This window comes from Leptinotarsa decemlineata, unplaced genomic scaffold (assembly GCF_025532065.1).
Source record: "Leptinotarsa decemlineata unplaced genomic scaffold, Ldec_3_MD MMD2_P_RNA_scaffold_1, whole genome shotgun sequence".
In the NCBI taxonomy this organism is placed as follows: Eukaryota; Metazoa; Arthropoda; class Insecta; order Coleoptera; family Chrysomelidae; genus Leptinotarsa; species Leptinotarsa decemlineata.
The window spans coordinates 3,548,975-3,572,431 of record NW_027412523.1 but is presented as its reverse complement, the minus strand read 5'-3'; the positions used below and the strand labels follow the sequence as shown (position 1 = coordinate 3,572,431).

Below are 23,457 nucleotides of genomic sequence, written 5' to 3'. Positions count from 1 at the left end.
ATTTGAAATATCTTGGAATATACAGAGTGTTCTTTTCGAGCGGGGCGATACGAATCATCATACTTTTAAATGGACCCCTCGTAAATTTTTTTGCTGTTGCACTAAGCAAAATGTTTAACATGGGAAGATATTTATCCTTCTCGAAATTTTGCTGCGTTGTCGAATTATTGCTGAAAGAAAGAGAATCTTCGGAAAAACAGACCTCCGTAATAGAATTCAAGCAGAGATATTTGAGACATGCAATACCAAGAGAGGGATGAAAAGGCATCAACTTGACAAACTTCAAATATCAAAAACTACTTTTTCAAGTAAAACATCCAGTACTTATGTTATTGTATAATTTCAGTACATGCCAACATTTTCAATAATTTTACTAGGATTTTATACATGAATTTTTTATGATTGCATTTGTGGTAGTCTGTTTTTCCAAAGTTTTTCTTAACTTCAGCAATTGATTGAAAACGCCGCAAAATTTTCGAAACATTCTGCTCAGTTCAACGATGAAAAAATCTACAGGAGGTGCTATTTAAGAAAATGATGATTTGTGTTACCCCGCTTCAAAGGAACACTCTGTATATTCAAAAATATTTTGAAAATAAGCAACAAAGTAAACCATATAACTTTCATCTGAAATATTTTATCATACTCCTCATTATAGACCACCATCTATGTGATTTGTTCATGACTTTTCAAATGTTAGGTTATTCATTTACATTAACATTTTCCTTCACTAGTTCAAGCTGCCAGTTGCCATTTTTTGATCAATAGTGTGACCCTGTTCCAAGCTAAAAAACAACAAAGTTATATATAGAGACCACTTTGTCGAATGAAAAACATGAAATGAATCTCATTTGTGAAAACCGTCTCATTCATACAGACAAGGCAATATTCGAACACAATACAAACAATGATTTTTTCAGCGCATAAATTCCAGACACGTGAAAGGATTCCATTCTATTCAAGCCCGTGGCAAGTAATATTATTCGACTGAGGTGTATCTAATGATGAAAACGGAAGCAGCTCTGTAAATGGAATAAACAGTGAGACGGTTTTGGTTTCTTGGATGATGGATTTGAGGTTACAATTAGTAGTTTCATTGACAATTTCATCCTTCAAAGTTGAAATACAATATTGGGTACTGAACTATATTCCAAGTCGAGTTTCAGCAAATGTACACAAAAGCACGCAAATGTAATTTTTTATCGGGGCCGTGATGAGGGCAATACTTCAAATACTAACGGAAATTGAAAAAAATTTGAAAATATCATACAAGGTGACGTAAAACTACATGTATAAATTATCTGACGATACAAAATGAAAATTGAGATGTTTTTCAGGACTTTTTTTAGTATGTTTATGAAAGTTGTAAAAAACACCAAAAAATATGTTCATGACATGTTAATGTATTTGTTGTTCGTCACGATTTTATTTAATTCATTGGGTTGAGAAGTGATAATTTAGTCTTCGAAAATAAATACGGAAATGACATTTTTAATCTTCGAAGTAAAAGGGATACAAAAATTACCTGCACTGTAGGCTCTGATAGCCATTGAGAAATCAGTTGTTTGGACAGTTTACAAAATCGCAACACGTGTTTCGCTGTGAAAAGGCTTCCTCAAATGTTTTCATACTGAGTATGAAAACGCTTAAGGAAGCTATTGTATATTACAGTTAACAAAATTGCAACACGTGTTTCGCTGTACAAAGGCTTCCTCAAATGTTTTCATACTGAGTATGAAAACGCTTAAGGAAGGTATTGTATATTACAGTTAACAAAATTGCAACACGTGTTTCGCTGTACAAAGGCTTCCTCAAATGTTTTCATATTGAGTATGAAAACGCTTAAGGAAGCTATTGTATATTACAGTTAACAGAATTGCAACACGTGTTTCGCTGTACAAAGGCTTCCTCAAATGTTTTCATACTGAGTATGAAAACGCTTAAGGAAGCTATTGTATATTACAGTTAACAAAATTGCAACACGTGTTTCGCTGTACAAAGGCTTCCTCAAATGTTTTCATACTGAGTATGAAAACGCTTAAGGAAGCTATTGTATATTACAGTTAACAAAATTGCAACACGTGTTTCGCTGTACAAAGGCTTCCTCAAATGTTTTCATATTGAGTATGAAAACTCTTAAGGAAGCTATTGTATATTACAGTTAACAAAATTGCAACACGTGTTTCGCTGTACAAAGGCTTCCTCAAATGTTTTCATACTGAGTATGAAAACGCTTAAGGAAGCTATAATTGCAACACGTGTTTCGCTGTACAAAGGCTTCCTCAAATGTTTTCATACTGAGTATGAAAACGCTTAAGGAAGCTATTGTATATTACAGTTAACAAAATTGCAACACGTGTTTCGCTGTATAAAGGCTTCCTCAAGCGTTTTCATACAGAGTATGGAAACGCTTGAGGACGCTATGTTATATTACGCTTTACAGAATCGTAACGCGTGTTTTAGTGTACAATAGCTTCCTCGGGCGTTGTCACACTGAGCACGCTAACGAAAGAAGAAGCTGTAGTATAGTACATACAGTTTATTAAATCATATCACGTGTTTCAATTTACGATGTACGATTACTCAGTATGGAAGTGCTTAAAGAATCAATAGTATAGTACAGTTTAGGAAACCGTAACATATGCTTTGCTGTACAATAGCTTCCTCAAGCTTCCTTGTAGAAGCTATTGTATAGTGAAGTTCACGAAATCACAACACATTTGCTGTGCAATAGCTTCCTTGAGCATTTACATACTGAGTACGAAAACGCTTGAGGAAGCTATTGTATATTACAGGTTATGAAATCTCAACACGTGTTCAACTGTAGCATAGCTTTCTAAAGCTATTTCATAGTGACTAGTGAAACGCCTGTGGAAGTGTTTCACTGTACAATAGCTTCCTCGGTATGAAACCATTTGGAGAATCAATTGTATAGTTCAGTCTACACAACCCCGACACATGTTTTGCTGTACGATAGCTTCCTCAAGCTTCCTTGTAGAAGCTATTGTATAGTGAAGTTCACAAAATCACAACACGTAATTTGCTGTACAATTGCTTCCTTGAGCGTTTACATACTGAGTACTGAAACGCTTGATGAAGCTATTGTATATTACAGTTTATGAAAACTCAACACGTGTTCAACTGTAGCATAGCTTCCTAAAGCTTCTTCATAGTGACTGGTGAAACGCCTGTGGAGGTGTTTCACTGTACAATAGCTTCCTCGTTATGAAACCATTTGGAGAATCAATTGTATAGTTCAGTCTACAAAACCGCGACACATGTTTCGATGTACGATAGCTTCCTTGAAGAAGCTATGGTAAAGTAAAGTTCACGAATCACAACACGTAACTTGCTATACAACAGTTTTCTTGAGCGTTTACATACTGAGTACGGAAACGCTTGAGGAAGCTATTGTATAGTACAGTATACAAAATCGCAACACGTGTTTTGCTGTACGATAGCTTCCTGAAGCTATTTCACACTGAATACTGAAACGCCTGTGAAAGCTATTGTAAAATGCAGTTCACGAAATCGCAACACGTATTTAGCTGTAGCATAGCTTCCTAAATTTATTCCATACTGAATACTGAAACGCTTGTGGAAGTGTTTTACTGTACAAAAGCTTTCTCGAGCGTTTTCATACTCAGTATGAAATCATTTGGGGAATCAATTGTATAGTATAGTTTACAATACCGCGACACATGTTGTGCTGTACGATAGCTTTCTCAAGCTTCCTTGAAGAAGCTTTCGTATAGTAAAGTTCACGAAATCACAGCACGCGATTTGCCGTACAATAGCTTCCTTGGGCGATTACATACTGAGTACGGAAACGCTCGAAGAAGCTATTGTTTAGTACAGTTTACAAAATAGCAACACGTGTTTTGCTATACGATAGCTTCCTCAGGCGTTTTTATACTGAGTATGGAAACACTTGAGGAAGCTATTGTATAGAACAGTTTACAAAATCCTTACACGTATTTTGTTATACAATAGCTTCTTCAAGTGTTTCAGTACTAGTTTTGAAATGGTGCGAGATAGCTAGTGTACGGCGAAGTGTCGAGTGAAAATCTCAGAATGATGTATAACTTGAATTCCAAGTCAACTTCAAAGTTTTGAGAAAAACATCAGTCTTCAACTTCTCATCAACAATTTTTGAGATAACTCAGGAATATGAGTTACCCAGTCCTTGAAAAGCTTCTTAACTTTATGACATTGGAAGACACATCTGCTTCGCCATAATGACAGTTTATAAAAACTAATACAACCAGTTAATTTGAGCGCAGTCATTAGAATTCAGTTTTATTGAAATCTTGTTTATCAGGAAAGAAAGTAGAAAATGAATAGTGTATTACTTTTTCGTAAAAACCTTTGAATATAATTACCAAGAGAATTGAATGGGAGATTCATTATACATAAACCTGATAGCTAGATTCCTCTTCACTTTTCCGAGTTGTAATATCAAGTCTATTTCACTCTTTCGAAGAATGTGTGTCCAAAATTGTTCAAAAATGTTCAAAAATGTTCAAAAATGTTTCAGGGATATTTAGAAATATCATTACATCAATCATTCCAGTCTTTGATAACAAAATGATTTTTACATTTTACCATCCAGCTCTCCTCATTTCTATCGCACGTTACATCGAATAATTCCTATTCGACCAAAATGTAATAACGTCTTGGTGGCTTCTTTAACTCGAATAAATCCACTCGAATCCGGAAAGCAAGTTGATCTAATAAAAGTGATGTCTTAGCAACACAGTTCTAGCATTTGTCGAGTTTTGCTCGCTGGGTGAACTTGATTACGATTCATCCGAACTTGTCGAGCTTTGAGCTCATTACAGTGGTGATTACATAAACTTATACTACACGATACGATGTGGAAGTTTGTTTAACTTTTGTACTGATTAGTTTTTCGAAACTCGGTTACCTTAGGTTTCCAGAGAAAGCAGTATTCAGAAACGGTTTCTCTTTTGGAATTAATGCTCTTCAGCTTGGTTGAAAGTGTGAATGACTTGGTGAAAAATTGACGAAATATATTGCAATATTTTTTAAAATTACCTTCACTGTTTCAATGGAAATGTTTTTAAACTTCTACGAGGGTCTGTTAAAATGAAGAAAATTTTCATTTTTCCCATAAAATATTTATTTATTCATGTTCATTCAGTCGTTCACGGGTCTCTTCAAACAGAAAAAAGTCGTAGGGGGTCAAATCTGGTGAATACGGTGGCTGGAACATGATTACCGTGTTGTTTTCGGTAAAAAATTACGAACAAGCAATGACGAGTGAGTAGGTGAAAACGGGGTGGAAACACCCCCTCAGATGGTCTATAAAACTATGGTGTGATGTTTTTCTCGTCGATTCGGCCATCAGGAATAACAAATCCCAATTTTGTAGGCGTTCAAATCCAATCTTTGATGATATGATTTTTTGAAGTTTCCACCCCATTTTCACCTCGTCAGACGGCTTGTGAAACTATAGCGTGATATTTCTCTCGTCGATTCGGTCATCAAAAATAAGTACGAAGTCAATTTTTCAGGTGACGAATTTTATAAATATTTCCACCCCATTTCCTTCTCTTCAGACGGTTTTTTTCTATTAAATCAGTGAACAAGTGTATCATATTGAAAAATGGTAGATACACAAAGTCGTTAAATGAAAAAAGAATTTTTCAATATTTATTTCAGCGGATGTGTATAACTTCACAACCGTTGATTCGTCAGCAGTTTTTCTGGCTCAGAGTATAATCACCGTATGACACTGTCAACATTTCAAGTGGTTTTTGGAGTCCTAATTACATTTTTAACACGAAATTTGATGTAAATTCTTCAATCAATTTTTTTCGATAGCAGACAAACACTAACACGAACAAAACACTTCTTTTATGGTTTGTTTGAAGGTGATTGACAATGTTTCATGATGAATTTCACTAGTTCGGACTTCCATTGTCTTGTTATAGGTTATTCGAGTACTTTCACTTATCCCCGCTTTCCATTTTCCGCTTCACTGGTTCCGTGGGAGATGACCGTTTTGGCGGGAGTTGGCCATTTTTCGCTTGATGATGGGTTTCCATATGTTGCGTATTTTCACGCTGGCTTGGCTGAATACGTTGTTGGACAACATGTATGCGGCTTCCTTGAATTTTCTCATAAACCAATGTTCCTCTCTGTGCAAGATCTCAGCTTGGGACCACTCGATGTTGTGTTGATGGGTCCAAACATGGTATGCTATTCCTGATTTGCTGGTTTCCCCTCGCTGTGTGTATTTCTTGTGCTCGGCAATGCGAACATTCAATGGCCTCTTAGTTTCACCAATATAGGATTTTCCGCACTCATAGGATATCCAGTAAATGCAATTCTTGGAATCGCAGTCCGCGTTTGGTGGCCTGGTTTTCGTTAGGCTGCTACGGATAGTGTTACCGGATCTCAAGCAGGTTCTGATGTTGTACTTGGAACCAATTCTTCTTATCCTCTCCGATAATCCTCTGATGTAGGGAAGTGCAAGCACTGGTTGTGACGGCTTCTCTTCCTTGCGAGGCTCCTGCTGTCTTCTAGCCAAGTCTTTTCTACCATCGCTTTTCTACCATTCCGTTGAAGATCATTTTTGATGATGTCTAGTTCCTTCTCGAGACCTTCCGTCGTATTACAGAGCCCAAAAGCACGGTCTAATAGAGTCTTGTCGATTGATGGTGGTTGGATTCGTGGTTCAGATACTGTCCCGTATGAGTGGGTTTTCGGTATACATATGTTTCCCACTAGTGTCGGTCCTCTTCACCAAAACGTCTAAGAATGGCAATTCGTTGTGGATTTCTTTCTCCGTTGTGAAATTGACGGAAGGTCTCACGCTGTTGATGTGTTTCAGGAAGGCGTCTTCTTTTATGCCTCTCACGAACAAACTGAACATGAAGTTTAGAGTCGAAATTAAAAGAGAAACATTTATTCGCGATCTTGAAGTTAAATTGGATAGCGAAATTAATTTTATTCTTCAAGTATCAGAAATTGTGGCAAAAAGTCTTAAAATGCTGGGTTTTGTGTTGAGAATTTCTACTGATTTTTCAGTTAAAACAAAAAAGATTTTATATTGTGCTTTCATAATGTCCATTCTTGAATATTTTTCGGTTATATGGGACCCATACTATAATGTAAATATCAATTTGATTGAGAATGTTCAAAAGAAATTCTTAATACTTACTTCTTTGATACTTTAGTATTCAACGAAATGAATATGAGTACAGTCAACTCCTAACTAAGTTAAATATAAATTCATTGGAAGATAGGAGAATTTCTATGAACTTGAGTTTCCTCTTCAAATTAATAAATATTGAAATAAAGTGCTCAGAGCTACTTCAACTAATAACTTTTCATTTTAAACAAAAAGATACGAGAAATCCTGACATTTTTCATATAAATTTTTTACATACCAATTATGCTTTGAACAGTCCGATGCCTCGTATTTTGAAGCTGGGAAATCAACATCATTATATACAGGGCTTTTCATGATGAGCGTTAATTAGCTGACAAACTATTTAACGGATCAACCTGAAAATTCCACAGTATGCATAAATCAGTATGAACTACATTTCTAAAATATTTCAGACGAAGCGGCGTTGTCGCTTCTACCATAAAGTAGCGGCTTCTTTGATTTTTCAAATAAAACACCCCGTATATAATATCATATTATGATTTATTATCACTTTGTCAACAAATTCATATACTATTTCCCTATACCTATCTATTACCGTTCAGAAGATATAAATTAATTTCGATATTTTTTTTACCAAACATGAACTTTTATAAATGCTGATAATCTTGAACTCTCTTGCACTGAAACGATCAAATTTGAAATGGAGTGGAGTGATACTATGAGGATCTTCACTCCGAGTCATATTTCCATTTGCCTCATACAGGGTCTTCAAAAAATGCAGATACTTTGATCTCATGAAAAAATGAAGGGAACCCAATTTTTTCAAATGGAACACCCTATGTTTTTCAAACATGTTTGAGCTCTACATCCAATTTTAGATTAACCATCAATTATAATTGAGCCTGACAATATACTTAGCAAATGAAGTCTGCCAACAAACGTTGGAAAGCACTTGAAACTAGCCATGACAATTCACTTAATGAAATGATCGATGGCGTTAGGAGTCCTTCATAAAATTTGTCAACAATGGTCAGCTGATCATTTGGACAAACATAACCGACATATTGGATAATAGATCATTTCTCGTTTTTTTCAGCCGAGATATACAAATGACTGGCTATACGATGTTCTCTGAGTTTTCATGCAGAAAGTGGTTAAATTTTCTCGAATGATTGCAGTCGCTTTCTCGATGTATTCGATGTAATGTGCAGGAGCGATGTAGTCGCTCCTGCACATTCCTGAACTTTTCAAATCAATATTCTTTCCAATATTACGCCATTACTGTCTGAGGTGGTTCAGTTCAACTGTTATTGATAAACGATATAATTCAGTCAAGTTTTTTTGTATGAAAACTTGTGAATTTTTTCGATTTGCACACATCAAGGATTTTGCAACGTATCGTGGATTTGATTTGTATATTTTACTGCGAGATTTTAGTTTTTATTGCTGCTCCGCAAAAATCGTTATCTACAAGATATGTTCTTCGTGAAAAACGTTATTACCGTCATTTTCTTTCGAGTGGGTTGAAGAGACGGAGATATTGTATACTATTTCAGTGTCCTCGATCTAGCCTCCAAAGTTGTTTGGCCATTTCTGGATATCTTCTTCCTTGTATCCGGTGTATTCCAGTTGGCATTCCGCTCAGGATATTTCTCTGTAGGACTCCGCTCTCTAACGGTTATGGAATTGATGTTTTTTGAACATTCAAACAAAAGACAATGTTCTGTTAATCACCAGCTCAAAGTATTTGAAAACTTTAGTATTATCTCTTAGTTTGGAGTTTCCCTACTGATTTATCAGTTGTGAAGTTTGCATTTTGAGGACTGTTCAAAAAATGAAGAATATTAAGACACCACTTTAGTACTAAACGCGAACTTTCATCTGAAGAAATAATATTTGGTAAAGTTTTCCACCAGCAATCATTTGAAAACATACCCGTTTCAGTAGAAAATGAAGAAAATGGGAATATTATGACTTATATTGGTGAAAAACTATATTGTTCACAGGTAAGCCCCAATAAGGCACGAAAGTGTTTGAAATGGGGTTGAATACCATACGTGTATTACACGAGTGTAATTTGTTTCAATAAACTCATTTGCTTTCTATTCGTGAGAATATACGGGGTGTAACTAAATAAGTGTAAAACATTTAAGGAGGTGATTCCTCATCGAAAAAAAGATAGGATCTTTCATATAAAGAAATTTCATTGGAGCATTCCTTGTTGAGATACAGCCCCTTGAAAGGGGACATCAAATTTGTATAATAATTTTTTTCAAAGCACTAAAAACTTACAATATTGAAATTAACCTGACGTTTTGTACTACCAAAAAGACACTTAGCCAGAAATTTATTTGGTTTACCCCATGGTTGTAAAGGGTGGAAAACGCAACCCCTAAAATTTATTTCCTATGTAACTTTTTCTCTTACTATTTGTTTACTATTTAGAAATTTATTTCCGATAGCCTGTTTCATTCTTCTTTCATTCTATTTTACGAACAACTACAGAGATACATTGTCATAAATGCGAAAATACGAAACTAATCTATCTAGTAGGTTGCTATTACCGATAGTGACAATTAAATTGGTATGACGCTGTCAGTTTGTGAATTTTCGAAATTGAATTAATAGTAATTCTGTGTTTGAATATTTTTTAGGAGTGATTAATTTTTGGGAAAGAAAGTTTTTGGCTTTCTACATCTTGATACAAAACAACGAATGTTTGAAATACAAACTGAGTAGAGAAAAGTATCTTCTGTATAATTCAGTGTTCATATAAAAGTATTTGTTTCGAAAGAATTTTTTGTTTCGTATAATTCAATGTTTATATGAAAGTAGCTGTTTCAGGAGGACATTCTTTCAGTTCGTGTCTGAAAGTTACTTCTTTGCATGATCTACACATCCATGCATAGAGTTACTTCCCTCTTTTCTTTGAAAGACTTCCTCATTCTTCTTTTTTTTGTATCAAGATGGAGTAGTAGAAAGCCAAAAACTTTCTTTCTCAAAAAATAATTGTGTGTTGTTCTGTTATTAATTTGTTACATTGATAATTCACTTGTTATTAAAATGGCATACACAAATGTGGAAATGGCTGATATGCATTACATTTACGGTCTGTCGCAGGGGAATGGGTTAGAAGCTTCTAGAAGATATGCTGAAATGTATCCTCAACGGCAGCATCCTTCACATAGAATATTTGCTCGACTTCATCAACGAATACGAGAATATGGTTCATTCGACAAAAGAACGCAGGATTGTGGTCGCCATCGAGAAGCAGTACTTAATTTGATTGAAGAACAACCTACTACCAGTACTAGAAAGTTTGATTTCCAGCTAAATGTTGATCACATGACGGTATTTCGAATTTCAAAGGAACAACTCTTATACCCTCACCATCTGCAACGAGTACAGACACTGTTACCGCGAGACTTTCCGAACCGTCTTGAATTTTGCAATTGGATACTGGAAATGATTAGAAGAAATTGTGACTTTCTGAAGACGATGAAATTCACAGACGAATGTAGTTTTCCTTGGGACAAGATTATTAATTTTCATAATTACCACATAAGGGCTGATGAAAACCCTCACGCTATTGTCGAAACTAACCATCAAGAACAGTTTTCTCTCAACGTGTGGTTCGGAGTTATTGGGGATGATTCAATTGGGCCTCATTTTCTCCCTCCCCGACTAAATGGTGAGGCATATGTTCAATTTTTAAGAGAAGTGCATCCAGTACTGCCGGAGGAAGTTTCTTTGGGCATCAGAAGGGATATGTTCTTTATGCATGATGGGGCTCCCGCCCATTTTAGTCAAATAGCATGTCAGCATTTAACGGAAACATATGGAAATCAGTGGATAGGTTGAGGAGGACCTCAGAACTGACCCGCTCGATCCCTGGATCTCAATCCAGGCATTAACAGAAAGCCGCATACATGTTGTCCAACAACGTATTCAGCCAAGCCAGCGTAGAAATACGCAACATATGGAAACACATCATCAAGCGAAAAATGGCCAACTCCCGCCAAAACGGTCATCTCCCACGGAACCAGTGAAGCGGAAAATGGAAAGCGGGGATAAGTGAAAGTACTCGAACGACCTATAAATAGTCATCTCTCGGAGGAATCAATCCAGTCATCACCCGAAGACGATTGTAGATACTAATAATCGAAACGTCGTGAACTAACGTGACTTGGAATCTCTCCACTTTTTAATTTTATTTTCTTTTTTTTTCATTTCTTTATTTTTATTTATTCAATTGTTCTATTTTTATTTATATTTTATTTCACTATTATTTCATTTCAGGTTTATTTTGGTTAATATAATTGTTATTTTCAGCTATTCATTTTCAATTCTCCTTTTTTAGTTGTTTCAGGGATTTCAAATCATTTTATATAGTAGACAATGGAAGTCCGAACTAGTGAAATTCAAGATAAATAATGATAATAAACGCTGTATGTCTGTTTGTTTCAGTTGGTTCATTATTTAATGACGAAATTCCAATTCAAAGAATCCCGTCCAACATTTGTTGGAAAGAAATACCACTTTCGGAATCCAAAATCATTATTTTCACATTAGTAACAGATGATGGCAATTGAACTTACTTTTTTTTTGTGTTTCGAGAACAACGACATTTCGCTGCAATTGTTGACTGAGAAATATGCATGCATGTAACAGTTTCATTGAACTTTGTCACACTTTGGTTAATGGGTTACGTTGATCATGGAGAGAAATATGTGTTTACGGAAATGTCATGTGTGAAAACATGTTTTACGTTTTAATCAAAAACATCGTCCTCTGTAACTTATGATAGGAATAGTTTGAATTGAAATTCATTTGTGAAATATATTACTAATGAGAGTTTTTCTGTAGAATTTCACAAAATATAATATTTTTTATTTTTGTTCTTCAACACAATGCCAAATAGTTTGAATATTGCATGGAAGATCTACTATATCCTAACTACTCTAATTTTTTCATCAAGGGACAAACGTTTAAAAAACATATTTTCATGCGCCACATCATAAATATACAGTGTGTGACAACGAAAACTTAACAGAGCCGCTTTTGAATATGAAAAGTAAGATTTTTAAAAAAAGCTCGGACACGTCGATCTCCAATTAAAGGGACACACCTTTCAGACTAATCAGATTTTTTGTAGTACGCACCCTCTTGGAGAGGTGCGTCCGAAGACCCTTACTTAGATAGGAAAAGTAGGTCGAGTGGCACCTTATTTTAAAGGTCTTCCGAATACCTTTACAACTCTGTTGAAAGAAAATTTTTGTAACCATCAGTTTTCGAAATAATCTAAAGTTACAATTGCCATGTTGATAATACATTAGACAGACCACTCGGTAACTTGTATGCTTAAATAAAAAAAATTTCGAGCAGTTCTTCTTATCAGTTTTTTGTTAAATAAAATCCATTTGTCAAAATCAATACCCACTCCTCTTCTTCCAGTTTTCATTACTACATCGTTCGATTGTTTTGTTTAAACGGGTTGTGTATTGTTATTTGAATAAAAATGCCTTACACTACTGCTGAAAGGGTTTCAATTATTGTTTTATTTTTTGGCAACGACCAAAATGCTAATAGAACATCCATTTTATTTAACGAGCAAAACACTAGTAAACACCTAAGCAGAAATCACGTTCTGGATTTGGTCACAAAATTCAGGGAGACAGGTTTGGTTTTAAATAAGAAAAGAAATGTTCAGAGAAGGGTAGTGAATGACGATAATGCGATTGGAGTGATTGGTCAAGTCATCGACATGCCGTTATTGGTCGAATGAAAACCCAAGACAATACGCAGAAATACATACCCAACGTCCCCAAAAGTTGAATGTCTGGACCGGAATATTAGGCAATCATATTATAGGTCCATTTTTCATTGATGGAAATTCAACCGGTGATTCTTATTTACAATACCTTGAAGAAGGCAATACTAATCAGATTTTTTGTAGATGGCCTGCAGAGTTGACTCGCAATCAAGTTTTTCTAATATATCAATAACAATATTATTATGTTTGTGAAAGCATTCTTAGTGAAAACGCAAAAAATGTTTGGGAGGAAAAACTTCAAAGTTACTGACCCGTCAGAATTCTGGAATATACCCCATGGGTTATAATCATGCTATTAATGCCAGAACTTGAGGAAACCCGAAAACTTGTAATCACGGATTTCTGAAATATTTGAGTATTGAGTACAGTTATATCAAGAATTGTAACGTCAATTGCAAGATAATGATGAGATGGCATAAAAATTATCATATAAACAAATATTGTGTGAATGTAGCTCTGGACTAAGTGAGAAGTTATGAAATAGAGGCAGATATTTAATTGGACGGTTTTGAGTAATATTAAAATAAAATGCTCCAAGAGACTACATTTATTTCATACAAATTATGAAAGCGATCAAAACCCATTAATAATAATTTATTCAAACGGAATTATGTGGTATAGAATGAATTTACGGCAAACACCGAACAAGATCGTAAATAAATTGAAAGCTTCACAAAAGATCAAATTCACTCACAGGATTTCAAGGATAAAGAGAAGGGAAAACTGAATTGAAATTTAATTTTCTTTCAGACGATAAACATTCATGAAAACCCGGACAGTGCCTGTCGCTGATTGTGCTACGACATTTTCCATTATGAGGTTAGGTCCTGGCATGAAGCATGGTTTTCGGAAATGGAGTGTTTCAAAATTACTTGCTAATTGATATACAGGGTACAGCTCGATGACTTGATAAGCCGTATTTTGGAAAATAATAGGATTCATATCCTGACGATTGTGGATACTAACAATCGAAACGTCGTGACATAACTTGATTTGAAATCTTTTAATTTTCAGTTTTCATTTTTTTGTTAGTAATAATTTTTAATTTTTATTGTTCAGCTTTTATTAATATTTCAATTTTTATTTGTTTGGCTATTGCTTGTATGTTATGTCTTTGTAATTTCAGTTTTTTGTTTAATAAAATTGTTATTTTCGGTCAATCTTATTAATTTTTTAATTGTTTTTTTTTAGAGTTTTCAAATCAATTTTTATTATATTAGACAATGGAAGTCTGAACTGATGAAGGAACCGACTTTATTTCATACAATGTAGTGATATCTATTAGCCTTACAATTTAGAGGACCTTTATAAAATGGCTGAAATTTGTCACAGCTATTGGTTACGTCATAGGATAGTTATTATCTCGAAAAAATAATAATATGAGAAACCCAATTAATTATTTTAGATATTCACAGTCGTGGGTGCTCTGCACTCACTATTCACCTCTCCTGGGTGCTGGAGCACCCGAGCACCCACGGAGTCGGCTCCCCTGCTACTATGTTGGTGTTTTATATGCTAGTAGCCTAACTAGTACCTGTTGGTATTTCCTAACGATACCGGATAGTATTATATAACTAGTATCTGTTATTGTTCCAGGCATTTATTATCTTATTTCATCAAATTCTTCTTCACAGCACGACTGATTTCATCGACATCTAGAGTATTGAATTTATTGTTTATGAGTACTTTATCATTCAATATAGGGTCTTTCAATAAGCGCTTCCTTTCTTTAAATTTGAATAAATCAAAAAGTGTGTGAGATATTATCAACATTTTTTTCATCTTTCTTTATTGTGGGGGTCATTATCTTGCGGAGGACCGGGGCAGGAGCTCCGCCTGCTCTCAGCTAAATCTGGCCCTGACTATATTACCAGCATATAAAATTGAATCCCATCTCTATTTTTTTCTAAATGGATCTCCGACCCATTGTTTTCTTTTATAGAAGCACCGAATTACGTATGGAACGGTACAAAAGAGAAAACATCAATGAATAAAAGTCCCGAATGAATAACGACTGCGCTACCAACACGGCATTTAAGGAAAAAATGTCTCTATAATGTAGTATTCCAACGATATAACTCTGGAATTAGGATAATCGTTCCACATGATTTATTGGTCTGAATACCTAACGTAAAATGAGATATGGTGCTATAAAATGCAGACACGAGTCGTTGAGTTTCATGAAATTGAATAAATACTCGACTAATAATACAACTCGGATCTGAGGGGTTATCAGAGGAAAAGTTTCGATTACCTCGATGTTGATTTCTGAATTTGACAAATACAGATGAACCCTTCGATTTTGAAGAATGAATTTGACAATATTTTGTTAGCTCTGTTGAAACGAATTTTCACCGAACGGACTCGCTTGCGACTAGTTTCGTTTTTAAAAACAAATTCAAAAAACTTGTTCTAGTTTCGAGAACTCGAAACTCTAATTCCACCAAACAAACAAAAATTAGTCTAGCCACTACACGAATGATTATGGAATGGATAAAATTATGTCAGATTTATTGAATGATGACATAGAAATGAATGGATTTGAGATCATCGTTTCGTAATTTCCTAAGAATGTCCAATCACGAATTTGAGAACTGGTTAAATGTACTGGGACAAAACATTTTCAAACAGAATACAAACTACAGATATGTTATATTTAAATAGTTGCTTGTTGTTGTCACCAACCGTTTCCACATAGCGAACTGACAAAACACCCAAACCATTTGATATTTCTGCCTGCCTGTTGACAAAAATAATCGCCCGCGACACAAAGTCTTTAAAGTGTTTCTTATTTCGACAACTCATGTTCATGAGCTTTACGGGAGTTTCATCCAAATTTCATTGTTATAAAACTTTGTAAAAATCCCGAAATATCTTGATCTTGACATCTAGCAGCGATGTATTCCTTTTATATTTTGGTAGTGCAAGCAAATCGATTTTGGAAAGGACTTCAAACTCGGAGGCACTGATTCAGATTTTCACTTCTTAATAGTTTGAAAACCTCAATTATCTTAAGAACATCTTGCTGTACTTCTTAACTACACCATTAACGAGAACTTCAGAATGACTCGTGATGTAGTTTGATAATTCGAAAGCCTTCGACATTATTCAAAATGAGAGTTCACTGATTGAACTTTGGTGTGATATCGTGTCTTTTCAAATCATGCTTATCATACTGTCAATTGTGGTACTCGTATTCCCTCAGAAGGAATACTTCCGTTGTTCTTTTATATAAGATTTTTCAACAGGGACTTTCAAACTTTAACAATTGAAAACGGCCATCTTGTTGAAACTACATCTGTCAAATTAGTTGACGTTTATTCAGTCTGTTTTGCCAAATCATTATAGATGGATGTAGCATTCGACAACACGTGCAAATGATACAATTGTTTATCAGAATGAAATATGGGCCATCAAGACTTCCTCGTTCCTCGAAAGCCCTCGCTGTGATTCTATGTTTCCAAAAAGATGGTAATTACACTAAAGTCAACAATGATCCACCAATATTCAACCATTTGAATATTGCCAATATAACGTAGACTCTAAACGGTGAGAATCACTTCAAAGAAAAAATGCATCTGAATTTTGCGAAAATGAATTTTTTGCAAGCCTATTCCAACTACACACTTCAACGCTGCGAACACATACCACAAACACATACCACATACCTCCATAGCAGCCATGTTCTTTTCTCTAACGTTGGCAGCCATGTTTTTTCTCTAACGTTGGCGGCTTTGTTTTTTTCTTCAACGCTGGCACACCCTGTATACCCCTCATAGCAACTTTTCATCAACGCTGCAAACACACCCTGTATACCTCCATAGCAGCCATGTTCCTTTCTCTAACGTTGGCAGCCATGTATTTTTCTTCAACGCTGGCACACCCTGTATGCCCCCATGGCAACTTTTCTTCAAAGCTGCAAATACACCCTGTATACCTCCATTGCAGCCATATTTTTTTCTGTAACGTTGGCAGCTTTGTTTTTTTCTTCAACGCTGGCATACCCTGTATACCCCCATGACAATTTTCTTCAACGCTACGAACACACCCTGTATATCTCCATAGCAGCCATATTTTTTCTCTAACGTTGACAGCCATGTTTTTTTCTCTTACGTTGGCAACCATGTTTTTTTTCTTTAAGGCTGCACACATCACGTCTACCGCGATGGCAGCCATGTTTCTTTTCTTTAAAGCAGGCAGCCAGATTTTTTTGTACATTTGATTGATGTGTTTTGAAACGACACCCTGTATACCCAATATTATTGTTTTCATTAGCACACTCGAATCGTTATGTCTCAAACAGAGATAACGCCACCGCAAACACTGATAAGCCGCTTCCGACATAGAATCCCTATAGGTCATCTACTCTCTTCGGAAAACTGAACCTTGTTCCCATAATCTGAGTTTTTTTAAGATGTATTGATTCCTCGAACATTGGGAACATTTTAGTGCTTCTTGAGCAGCTTATGAAAATTATTATAGAACTGTACCAAATTAAATCTAAATTTTGGAGAATTTTTATGCATGAACAAAATACAATCAATTGAACTGAAATAAACCGAGTGAGCATGGAAAATGTGTTTAGGATCCAAAATCAACCCAGACAACTGATTTATGAGACAGTTGAACTCTTGGTTGTATTTTAGTTTCCAGCACTCTATGTGTAACCTTTTTTTCATTCACTGTTACATTCACTGCATCCGTGTTCACCTAGACAAATTTTCACCAGAGGTAACATTTTCACGTGACATGAGAATTTGTGCAGAAAAATAAGGCCTTTGCTGGAGGGTGGATTCTGACGTTCTGACAGAGAAATATATGCCGCATTGTCGTTTCAAGCTGCTGCTCTTGGGAAATATATTTGGTGTACGGACGAGTCTTAAATAAGTCGCAAACGAATTGTTTGATTTTCAGATTGCTTTTTAATCCGTTTACATCGCGAGTTACGACATTTGAATGGAATTACGGTGGAGATTGAGTTGTCATGCGTTTGTGATTCAGGTTTACAGCAAGAAAATATTTCTCGGCATATATCCATCGACATAACGTGGCACTAAGAGTGCTATATTACCACCTAAGGCACTCTTACGGTATTGACGAGACACAGGTGTTGCCCTACGCTCCGGGGGATATTGAATCCGTTGTGGGAAACGAGAAGTGGAGTCCTTGGTGAAATGATGTCCTCTCTAATCTCGAATCTTAAAATCATACCGGCTTGCCGCACTAAGGCAGAAATCTTAGCCGCACAGATGCGGAAGGCTGTCATTCTTGGCTCATTGCGCTTGCTCAGGGCACATGATTCTTGGACGCAATGATCACTTACCCCATGGTGTGGGGAGTGGTCATTGGTTGATAATGCTGGCGCGCCCTCCCGAATGTATCGGTGCTTCGGGGGATAGGGCCTGACCAGCGCACACTACAGTGATAATAATAATGTTTATTCATAAATAGCGAAAAAAAATACAGACTTTCTATTGTTACAAAATAAAATGATTCTGAAAAACTTAGTAATATGAGGCTTAGAATAAACAAAAAATCCACCGAAGCTGATATTACCAGCGTGTGTGTGGTGACGTATTATTATAGTGTGATGTTGACGAATCAAATGAAATACAGTCAAATTAATGGAAGAGAAAACAAGAGTGAAAATAAGATTACAGGTTAACCAGAAGAATGTGTTTTCAACTAGTTTGAGAGTTTTAGATATAGCTCAATTATAAAAAGAGCAGTAGAACAAAGTTGGAACAAAAATGGCTTAAGAAAAGTGTAAACAATATAATTTTTTTCCAAGGAAATAATACTAAATAATAATACCAAAAATTCCATAAAAATAAAATTACTATTCAGGTTATCATAACGATAAGATTGGAGTATTCAGAAGAATATACAAATTGTACCTATAATTTGTTGTGAAGTTAGGATAAACAAAAGAATCGTTTCAAACGTTATATTTACGTCATAAATTAATAATGAAATATGGGGCAAGCGCGATCATCAAAATCAGGAAAGTATAGCTTGTGTTGATGTGATGATGGCATGCCTCAGATCTGACAGAACGAGTGTGTGAAGAACTTAAAATTCTTGATCTTGAAATCAGCCATAAAACTTCAGCTTCTTCTTGAACAGAGATAATGAGTTTAGTTGTTTCAATTCATCCGTCAGATCGTTATATATCTTGGGCCAAAAAAACATGCTAGATCTCTAGGATATAGTTTTAGTCACATGTGGAACTAAAATGGTGAATTTTTTTGACCTTGTGGAGTAGGAATAATCTAGGAATATTTTGCTCCGGTTTTTTTTTCTGGTCAACAGATAGTGTCAAATGAAATATTTGTTTTACATCTAAGATATTCCCAAGCTTGTAAAGGTCATCTGATGGGTAGGTAATTGGTTTTCTGAATATTATTTCCAAAATCCATTTTTGAATTATTTCAACATTCTTTATAATGTTATTATATGCCCCTCCCCAAGCTATTATGCCATATCTCAGTTGGGATTCCACTAATGCGCAATACAGCATTAAGAGATGTTTTTCTTCAAGAATGTTTCTTAAATATTTGAATTTCGACAATAGGCTTCTAATTTTTTGCACTAACTTCCTTATGTGTAAGTTCCATTTTAAACGATAGTCTATCATTACAAAGAGATACTCTATTTCTGTAGCTTGTGTGATTTTCACGATGCTGTTTTCACCTCTGATTTCAAGGAGTTGAAGTCTTAAAAGGCTAAATATTTTGTTTAAGAAAAATTTATAGTCAACAGTTTGAAATTGACCCAGTCAATGATTGTTTTAAAGTCATTTTGTGCCTTAGTGATGAGCGAGTTCCAGTTTTCAGCTTCATAAAAAAAAAGTATTACCTACTTTGACACACTGCTTTCCCTCAATCAAGTAACTTTTTATGAGAGTTAAACACGTTCCTCGAATACCTAAATCTGAAATACCTAATATATTGATTGAAATAAACTGCTATTATTATTATTATTATTAATAAGGAATTTGAAATTCGTAGTATAAAAAATCTGGATAACTGTTCACCTTAGACAGCATTCTTCTCGAAGTAGAACGAACAGAAATACTATAACGCCCCGTCGTGATTTCTGTATTGCTTATTTGAAAAAAAATCAACCCCCTTCACTTGATATCTCTCTACTATTTACTCTGATTCGTAGTATAACACTTTTTGAGAAAACTGGATATATCTGCGAATGATTAATCTCAAACCAGGGACTACTGAGTTTGTTTATAATGTCTGGGTACAAAACACAAACCATCTCGCAGACGAATCATTATCTGGGTTTTATATGGTTTTTTACTACCTTTTACCACAACCCTTTCTAGGCAATTAATAATGAATCAGGAGATCCGCAGAGCCGGCAGTGTTAATCAAGAATTATCGAAGCGCTTTACTAACCTTTCGCAGTTAATTACCGGAAAATAAACTTTCAGTAAACACCCTTTATCATCATTCATCACAAAAGAGGAGAATGGGAGAGGAAACAAAGACAATTTATTGGAATCTGCGTGATTAAAAGGGGATGATCAGAGGAAAATCGACTTTTCTCACAGGAAAGGAAAATATTCGTACTAAACATTCATGAAGTATTTGAGAGACGTTAATCTTTTGTTTGATACTCTATGTGTTGATAGAAGTAGATATCTTTCTTTTTTTACCATTGTGCCCCTATGTCAAAAAATGGTTTGCAAATGCTGAAATTGTCTTCTCATTCAAAAAACTACTTCTATGCCCTTTTATACTCTTGGAGAAAGTTCTTCCAGTCCAGTTCAGTCAATGAATTCGCCAGGTAGAAATTTGTCAGTCAGTTAGCCAGTTAGTTCGGATAATCTTTGAAAATAAACAGTGTGTCCACGTTCTCGTTTTTAGTGACATGCCAGTATATTTGAATCCATCATTGTTATTTTTTGAAACCATGTTTAGCCGGGCAATGTAGCTGTGGTTCAAAAATATATTAGTTTTAAAAGTTTCCGACAGTCATCTTCAGTGATTGGTTACAATGCTTAAGCGACCTCTTAGTTTACTAACTCTTCAATGAGTTATGACGAAAGTTATGACTACATTTGACGACAAGATTCAAAAACTGGTACTCGAAATGTCCAGTTTTGTTTGTTCTACCATATGATCCTGGTTATTGTTGTTATTGAATGTAAATGCTGGAGTTTTTTACTTTTTTTTTATTGTAATTTATGTTGTACCGGTAACGAAAACAAAACGCCCATTTAGGTTGATTACTTCATTGATGTATCAGTACTATTAAAAGAAAAAATCCCCTGATTAATTTTCCTATAAATGTCCACCGGAAATAACGTTATGAATAAATAAAGACTACTGAACATTTTGAGTAACGTAATTACCTGATGTTCTTCATTATGATGTTATCATTACCGTATATTTGTCATACCTCTTTCAGATTTTAGGAGTATAATTTGAGGATTGATAACACAGGCCAACGATAAAAAACTTTTTTACTCAAAACACCTTATTATCCTGTTTTCAGGTTGCTAAATCCAAATGTGACACTTATTAGGCCGTATCACCTACCATTTTTTCACATTTGCACATCAATATATTAATTTTTTTGGTTTATTACAGAATCTAACAGCTTTTATATACTACAAATAAAATTGTAAAATAATTTGTGCTGGATGTAGAAGAGTTGGCAGCACTGCTGAAACACATTTACCGTCCAGAAAAACGTGAATTATATTGTTCTGTTCACAGCTGATGTTTTGTTTACCCAACCTAACCTTACTTTCTGATTTCCAGTACATGTGCTCATTGAAATGCCTAATTGCGGTTCTAAGAACTCTGCTGACAGTTTTTGTTATATCAGTGGTGAGTTTGTTATTAAAAAACATCAAAGAAACATTACTGACTTTGTGAAAAAGATTTATTTCTCATATTTAGGAATTAAACTTGGTGACCACGATAAATCTTGGGCCCCGCATGAGGTATGTTATGTTTGTGTTGAATATCTTGGAAAATGGTCAAAAAGGAGAAAAAAGCTTTCAAGTACGCTGTTCTTATGGAGTGGAGAGAACCTAGAAACCACACTGATGATTGCTACTTTTGTAGTATTGATATTACTGGCCATAATTCGAAAAACAAGAAGGTAATAAGCTACCCTAACCTAATTTCCGCCATTCGGCTCATGGTTGGATGATATGTGGTGACTTGAAAATGACATGCATACTTCTTGGTCAGCAAGGTGGTTTTACCAAATTTCCATGTTTTTTGTGTGAATGGGAAGTAGAGCACGGGATCAACATTGGTGCAGAAAGAACTGGCTTGTGAGGGAGTCGTCAAAACCCGGTGAGAAGAAAATTCTCCGCAAAAACTTTGTAGCTCCTGGAAACAGTCTCTAACCACCTCTATATATAGAGTTAGGCCTCATGAAACAGTTTGTAAAAGTATTGCCTGAACATAGACCTTGTTTCAAGTATCTCTGTTAGAAATTTCCAAACCTTCCAGAGGCTAAACTCAAAGAAGGCTTCTTTGTAGGACTCGACATTCGGAAAATGATGTTTGACGTAAACTTTGAAACCACAGTAGACCATACATGAGAAAGAAGCAGAGGTATCATTCAAGCAAGTTGTCAGAAAATTCTTAGGACATGCAAAATACCCAGAAATCGTACCATTGTAGCTAACATGTTGAAGAATTTTAATAAACTAAGAGAGAAAATAAAAGAGAAGAGAAAAAAGAGAAAGGAAGTATAAACCAATTCCATCTGACTAGTGAAAGCTACATAACAACACTGTATCATTATTTCAAGTAACCTACTGTAAATAAAAACCATGATAGTGATTTAAACCTAGTGTTTCATTAATTTTACCATATACAGTACATACTTTAAATTATATAAAAAAGTCAATTTCTCAAAAACTATGGGTGATACAAAAAAACCAAGACCAGATTTGGATTCAGCACACAAAAATCTAAAGTACCTGAACAAATTTTTCAAAAACCTTTTTTTTGTTGGCCTGTGTAATCGAAAAACTTTGGCACGACTGTATGTTAGTTTTTGTTTCACTGATTGACGACTAAATTATTCATAGAAACAAGAAGTTGGCTTCCGAAATATGATTAGAGTTCCATAGAAAAGTGAAGACGTGCCCATTCATAATACATTCGTGACGGAAAAATGGTGCGTGACTGCCAAATCATCTTGTTCACAATTTCATTAACATTTTAACACTGAATATGGTGAATCGGTTGAATGTAGGTATCAAATTAAGGCAGAAGACTATACGAGGTCCATTAAAAAATAAGGTGAATGTTCAAACATCGCGGCCTACGTACATTCGCTTAGCGATTTTTTTATTGTTTATGTTGGTATACTCTTTTGAAACATATGTTTCAGTTGTTTAGCATGTTTCATTTGTAAGTGATAGGCATACAATTTAGAAGTATTTTGCGGTTCTCTGCTGTAGAAAAAAATGGATCAAAGAATTTGCATCAAACTT

The 23,457-nt window shown here is 35.1% G+C and overlaps 1 protein-coding gene across 2 annotated transcripts in view; it reads left to right on the top strand.

The window, feature by feature from the left end:
- Syt7 (Synaptotagmin 7) overlaps positions 1-23,457 on the top strand; it is a 703,683-nt gene that overhangs the window by 16,986 nt on the left and 663,240 nt on the right. Inside the window, exon 1 of one of the 2 annotated variants that reach the window (XM_074179533.1) lies at positions 13,723-13,793. The exons of the other annotated variant lie outside the window; for it this stretch is intronic. The gene's annotated coding sequence lies outside the window, so the exon portion shown is untranslated. Of the gene's footprint in view, positions 1-13,722; positions 13,794-23,457 lie in introns of those variants that run through there. 2 annotated transcript variants of the gene reach the window in all.